This window comes from Arachis ipaensis, chromosome B08 (genome assembly GCF_000816755.2).
Source record: "Arachis ipaensis cultivar K30076 chromosome B08, Araip1.1, whole genome shotgun sequence".
NCBI classification, from domain to species: domain Eukaryota; kingdom Viridiplantae; phylum Streptophyta; class Magnoliopsida; order Fabales; family Fabaceae; genus Arachis; species Arachis ipaensis.
The window spans coordinates 24916997-24924509 of NC_029792.2; positions in this window are offsets into that span (position 1 = coordinate 24916997).

The window sequence follows — 7513 nt, forward strand, 5'->3', positions numbered from 1 at the left end:
ACCTTGTAAAGTTCTTGAGGTATAATCTCATGAACTTCCACCTCCTCTCCAATCATGATACTATGGATCATGATGGCCCGATCTATAGCAACTTCAGACCGGTTACTAGTAGGAATGATTGAGTGTTGAATGAACTCTAGCCATCCCCTAGCCACTGGTTTGAGGTCATGCCTTCTTAGTTGAACTGGCTTGCCTCTTGAGTCAATTTTCCATTGAGCTCCTTTCTCACATATGTCTATGAGGACTTGGTCCAACCTTTGATCAAATTTAACCTTTCTTGTGTAGGGGCGTGCGTTTTCTTCCATCATTGGCAAGTTGAACGCCAGCCTTATATTTTCCGGACTGAAATCTAAGTATTTTCCCCGAACCATAGTAAGCCAATGCTTTGGATTTGGGTTCACACTTTGATCATGGTTCCTTGTGATCCATGCGTTTGCATAGAACTCTTGAACCATTAGGATCCCGACTTGTTGGATGGGATTGGTGAGAACTTCCCAACCTCTTATTTGAATCTCAAGTTGGATCTCTGGATACTCATTCCTTTTGAGCTTGAAAGGAACCTCACGGATCATTTTTTTCTTGGCCACAACTTCATAGAAGTGGTCTTGATGGACCTTTGTGATGAATCTCTCCATCTCCCATGACTCAGAAGTGGAAGCAATTGCCTTCCCTTTCCTCTTTCTAGAGGTTTCTCTGGCCTTAGGTGCCATAAATGGTTATGGAAAAATAAAAAGCAATGCTTTTACCACACCAAACTTAAAATGTTTGCTCGTCCCCGAGCAAAAAAAGAAAGAAAGAAGTAGAAGAAGAAGAAAAATGGAGGAGAGGGAGAGAGAGTAGGTTTCGGCCAAGTGGAAGAAGAGATGGTTGTGTTGTGTGAAATAGAAGAAGGAATGAGGAGTTTATATAGAAGTGGGGAGGGGTTTAAGGTTCGGCCATTTAGGGTTGGGTTTGGGAGGGAAAATATTTTGAATTTGAAGGTAGGTGGGGTTTATGGGGAAGAGAAGATTAGGGTTAGGTGGGGATCCTGTGGGGTCCACAGATCCTGAGATGTCAAGAATTTTTGATCCATGTACCCCTTAGACGTGTAAAACGCCCTATACATGCAATCCTGGTGTTTAACGCCAGACTGCTTCCTGTTTCTGGCATTAAACGCCACTTCCATGCTCTGTTCTGGCGTTTAGCGTTTAACGCCAGGTAGATGCTTGTTTCGGGCGTTAAACGCCAGCTTGGTGCCTGTTTCTGGTGTTAAACGCCAGACAGATGCTTGTTTCTGGCGTTTAAACGCCAGACTGTTCTCCTCCAGGGTGTGCTATTTTTCATTCTATTTTTCACTCTGTTTTTGATTTTTCAGTAGTTTTTGTGACTTCACATGATCATCAACCAAAAGAAAACATAAAATAACAATGGAAAATAAATAAATATAATTAGATAACATTGGGTTGCCTCCCAACAAGCGATTCTTTAATGTCAATAGCTTGACAGTGAGCTCTCATGGAGCCTCACAGATGTTCAGAGCATTGTTGAAACCTCCCAACACCAAACTTAGAGTTTGACTGTGGGGGCTTTGGTTGACTCTGCAGTGAGAGAAGCTTTTCATGCTTCCTCTCCATGGTTACAGAAGGAGATCCTTGAGTTTTAAACACAAGGTTGTCCTCATTCAGTTGAAGGATCAATTATCCTCTGTCCACATCAATCACAGCTCTTGCTGTGGCTAGGAAGGGTCTTCCAAGGAAGATGGATTCATCCTCATCCTTCCCAGTATCCAGGATTATGAAATCAGCAGGGATGTAAAGGCCTTCAACCTTTACTAGCACGTCCTCTACTTGTCCATAAGCCTGTTTTCTTGAGTTGTCTGCCATCTCTAATGAGATTCTGGCAGCTTGCACCTCAAAGATTTCCAGTTTCTCCATTACAGAGAGTGGCATGAGGTTTATCCCTGATCCAAGGTCACATAGAGCCTTCTCAAAGGTCATGGTGCCTATGGTACAAGGTATTAAGAACTTTCTAGGATCCTGTTTCTTCTGAGGCAATGTCAGTTGATCCAGATCACTCAGTTCATTGATGAGTAAGGGAGGTTCATCTTCCCAAGTCTCATTACCAAATAATTTGGCATTCAGCTTCATGATTACAGCAAGGTACTTGGCAACTTGCTCTTTAGTAACATCCTCGTTCTCTTCAGAAGAAGAATACTCATCAGAGCTCATGAAGGACATAAGGAGGTTCAATGGAATCTCTATGGTCTCTAGATGAGTCTCAGATTCCTTTGGTTCCTCAGAGGAAAACTTCTTATTGATCACTAGACGTCCCAGGAGGTCTTCCTCATTGGGATTCACCTCCTCTCCCTTCCTTCTAGGTTCGGCCATGATGGTTAATTCAATGACCTTGCACTCTCTTTTTGGATTCTTTTCTGTATTGCTTGGGAGAGTACTGGGAGGGGTTTCAGTGACCCTTTTACTCAGCTGGCCCACTTGTGCCTCCAAATTCCTAATGGAGGACCGTGTTTCATTCATGAAACTTACAGTGGCCTTAGATAGATCAGAGACTATATTTGCTAAGCTAGATGGATTCTGCTCAGAACTCTCTATCTGTTGCTGAGTGGATGATGAAAAAGGTTTGCTATTGCTAAACCTATTTCTTCCACCATTATTAAAGCCTTGTTGAGACTTTTGTTGATCCTTCCATGAGAAATTTGGATTATTTCTCCATGAGGGATTATAGGTGTTTCCATAGGGTTCGCCCATGTAATTCACCTCTGCTATTGCAGGGTTCTCAGGATCATAAGCTTCTTCTTCAGAAGATGCCTCTTTAGTACTGTTGGATGATTCCTTCAATCCATTCAGACTCTGAGAGATCATATTGACTTGCTGAGTCAATATTTTATTCTGAGCCAATATGGCATTCAGAGTATCAATTTCAAGAACTCCCTTCCTCATAGGCGTCCCATTATTCACAGGATTCGTTTCAGAAGTGTACATGAACTGGTTATTTGCAACCATGTCAATGAGTTCTTGAGCTTCTGCAGGTGTTTTCTTTAGGTGAATGGATCCACCTGCAGAATGGTCCAGTGACATCTTTGATAGCTCAGACAGACCATCATAGAATATATCCAAGATGGTCCATTCTGAAAGCATGTCAGAATGACACTTTTTGGTCAGTTCCTTGTATCTCTCCCAAGCTTCATAGAGGGATTCACCTTCTTTCTGTTTGAAGGTTTGAACATCCACTCTAAGCTTACTAAGCTTTTGAGGAGGAAAGAACTTGGCTAAGAAAGCCGTGACCAGCTTATCCCAAGAGTTCAGGCTGTCTTTAGGTTGAGAGTCCAACCATACTCTAGCTCTGTCTCTTACAGCAAACGGGAAAAGCATAAGCCTGTAGACCTCAGGATCAACCCCATTGGTCTTAACAGTATCACAGATCTGCAAGAATTCAATTAAGAACTGAAAAGGATCTTCAGATGGAAGTCCATGAAACTTGCAGTTCTGTTGCATCAGAGAAACTAATTGAGGCTTAAGCTCAAAGTTGTTTGCTCCAATGGCAGGAATTGAGATGCTTCTTCCATGTAAATTGGAATTTGGTGTAGTAAAGTCACCAAGCATCTTCCTTGCATTGTTATTATTTTCGGCCATGTTTTCTTCTTTTTCGAAAATTTCTATCAGATTTTCTCCAGAGAGTTGTGCTTTGGCTTCCCTTAGCTTCCTCTTTAGAGTCCTTTCAGGTTCAGGATCAGCTTCAACAATAATGTTCTTATCCTTGCTCCTGCTGATATGAAAAAGAAGAAAACAGAAAAGAAAATATGGAATCCTCTATGTCACAGTATAGAGATTCCTGTATGTGAGTATTAGAATAGAAGGATAGAAGAAGAGAAATTCGAACACCAAGAGGAAGAGAGGGTTCGAATTTTGAGATGAAGAGAAGTGTTAGTAAATAAATAAATAATTAGAAGGAGATGAGAGAGAGGAAATTTCAAAAATTAATTAAATTAAAAATAAAATTTAAAGTTAAATTTTGAAAATTAAAATTGAAATCAAATTAAATTAAAAATTAAAACAATTAGTTAAAAAAAAGAAATTTGAAAAAGGGGAAAGGGATTTTCGAAAATTAGAGAGAGAGAATTAGTTAGATAGTTTTGAAAAAGATATGATTGAAACAAAAAGATAGGATTGATTAAAAAAAATTTGAAAATCAATTTTGAAAAGGTAAGAAGTTAGAAAGGAAGTTAGAAAAGATTTTGAAATTGATTTTGAAAAAGAAATTTAAAAAAATTTGATTTTGAAAATTAAAGTTGATTACTTGACTAATAAAAAACTAAAAAGATATGATTCTAGAGTTTAAAGATTGAACCTTTCTTACTAGACAAGTAACAAACTTAATATTTTTTTGAATCAATCACATTAATTGTTAGTAAAGATTTGAAATTATGAAACAAAATAAGAAAAAGATTTTTGAAAATCATTTTGGAATTTTCGAAAATTATGAAAGAAAAATGAAAAAGATTTGATTTTTGAAAAAGATTTGAAAAAGATAAGATTTTTAAATTGAAAATTTGATTTGACTCATAAGAAATAACTAAATTTTAAAAATTTTTGACTAAATCAAATCAAATTTTCGAAAATTATGAGTGAAATAAGAGAAAGATATTTTTTTTATTTTTGAATTTTCAATGAAGAAAGAGAAAAACAACCCAAAGACTCAATGCATGAAAATTTTGGATCAAAACATGTGATGCATGCAAGAACACTATGAATGTCAACATGAACACCAAGAACACTTTGAATTTCAAGATGAACACCAAGAACTTATTTTTGAAAAATTTTCAAGAAAAGAAAACATGCAAGACACCAAACTTAAAAATTTTTATTCTTTAGACATTAACAAATTGAAAATGCATATGAAAAACAAGAAAAGACACAAAACAAGAAAATATGAAGATAAAACAAGAAGACTGGCCAAGAACAACTTGAAGATAAAAAAGAATGCAATGCATGAAATTTTCGAAAATAATTTTTAGAAAATTAAAAAGATGCAATTGACACCAAACTTAAAACTTGACTCTAGACGCAAACAAGAAACACAAAATATTTTTGGTTTTATGATTTTATTAATTTTTTTTTTCGAAAATTAATTGGGAAAAACGAAAAAGAAGAAATTTTTTTTTCTTTTGTATTTTCGAAAATAAGAAATAAAAAGCTTAAAATTAAAATAAAATTACCTAATCTGAGCAACAAGATGAACCGTCAGTTGTCCAAACTCGAACAATCCCCGGCAACGGCGCCAAAAACTTGGTGCGCAGAAATCGTGACGGTTCCATTCCTTGGTAACGGCGTTGAAAATTTTATATGCACGTTCATAATCTTAATTGTTTGTCACAACTTCGCACAACTGACCAGCAAGTGCACTGGGTCGTCCAAGTAATAAACCTTACGTGAGTAAGGGTCGATCCCACGGAGATTGTCGGCTTGAAGCAAGCTATAGTCACCTTGTAAATCTCAGTCAGGCGGATTCAAATGGTTATAGAGTTTTAATAATTAAAAGATAAATAAAACATAAACTAGGATAGAGATACTTATGTAATTCATTGGTGAGAATTTCAGATAAGCGTATAGAGATACTTTCGTTCCTCTGAACTTCTGCTTTCCTGTTGTCTTCATCCAATCATTCTTACTCCTTTTCATGGCAAGTTTTATGTAGGGCATCACCGTTGTCAATGGCTACATCCCATCCTCTCTGTGAAAATGGTCCAATGCGTTGTCACTGCATGGCTAATCATCTCTCGGTTCTCGATCGTACTGGAATAAGATTTACTATCCTTTTACGTCTGTCACTACGCCCAGCACTCGCGAGTTTGAAGCTCGTCACAGCCATCCCTTCCCAGATCCTACTCGGAATACCACAGACAAGGTTTAGACTTTCCAGATCTCAAGAATGGCCATCCATGGGTTCTAACTTATACCACGAAGATCCTAATATCTCGGACTCGGTCCTCTGTATTAGATATCTAAGAGATATTCATTCTAGCTTGTTTGCATGTAGAACGGAAGTGTTTGTCAGGCACACGTTCATAAGTGAGAATGATGATGAGCGTCACATAATCATCACATTCATCATGTTCTTGGGTGCGAATGGATATCTTAGAATAGGAATAAGCTTGAATTGAATAGAAAAATAGTAGTACTTTGTATTAATTCATGAGGAACAGCAGAGCTCCACACCTTAATCTATGGTGTGTAGAAACTCTACCGTTTGAAAATACATAAGTGATAATGGTCCAGGCATGGCCGAATGGCCAGCCCCCATGAAAGTCTAAGATAGCATAAAAACTAATCAAAAGATCCTTTACAAAGATAGTAAAAAGTTCTATTTATACTAAACTAGTTACTAGGGTTTACAGAAATGAGTAAATGATGCAGAAATCCACTTCCGGGGCCCACTTGGTGTGTGCTTGGGCTGAGCATTGAGCTTTACACGTGTAGAGGTCTTTCTGGCGTTTAACTCCACTTTGCAACCTGTTTCTAGCGTTTGACTCCAGAATGCAGCATGGAACTGGCGTTCAACGCCAGTTTACGTCATCTATCCTTAATCAAAGTATGGACTATTATATATTTCTGGAAAACTCTGGATGTCTACTTTCTAACGCAATTGAGAGCGTGCCATTTAGAGTTCTGTAGCTCCAGAAAATCCACTTTGAGTGTAGGGAGGTCAGAATCCAACAGCATCTGCAGTCCTTCTTCAACCTCTGAATCTGATTTTTGCTCAAGTCCCTCAATTTCAGCCAGAAATTACCTAAAATCACAGAAAAACACACAAACTCATAGTAAAGTCTAGAAATGTGATTTTTATTTAAAAACTAATAAAAATATACTAAAAACTAACTAAATCATACTGAAGACTATGTAAAAACAATGCCAAAAAGCGTATAAATTATCCGCTCATCATGGTGTCTTTGTATCAAGTCAACCTTGAGACAAAACATTTAGAGTCACGACTAGACTCAAGGTGCAAAGTACCAAAGAAAAGAAAAAGAAAATGTTGTGTTCAAAGATTAGTCAGAGGTCAAAAAGAGGAGAATTCATAATATTATCCGGGTTCTAGTTCCAAAGAACATTAACATTTCTAAGCTTCAATGGATAGTGAGATGCCGGAACTATTCAGGGTGCCAGTGTTATTAACCCCACTCAAAGAAAAGATAGGATCTTAATTGAAAAACTCAATTCTTAGGCTAATCCACTTATTTGTTTTATATTGTTTCTAGTTTCTTGAGGACAAGCAACAATTCAAGTTTGGTGTTATAATGCGTGAGCATCTTTTCTATATTTTCTTATTATTTTAGATATGAATTTATTGAGTTTTATTTAGATTTTAGTGTTTGAAGCCTATTTGGATGCTATTTTGAGGCTCATTATGGTTTTATTAATTTCAGAAAAGATTCGGGCGAGTTTGACAGATTTCGTGCAAAAGAAAAAGGAAGAAAGTGAATGTTGTCAACCCTGACCTCTTCGCACTTCAACAAGCA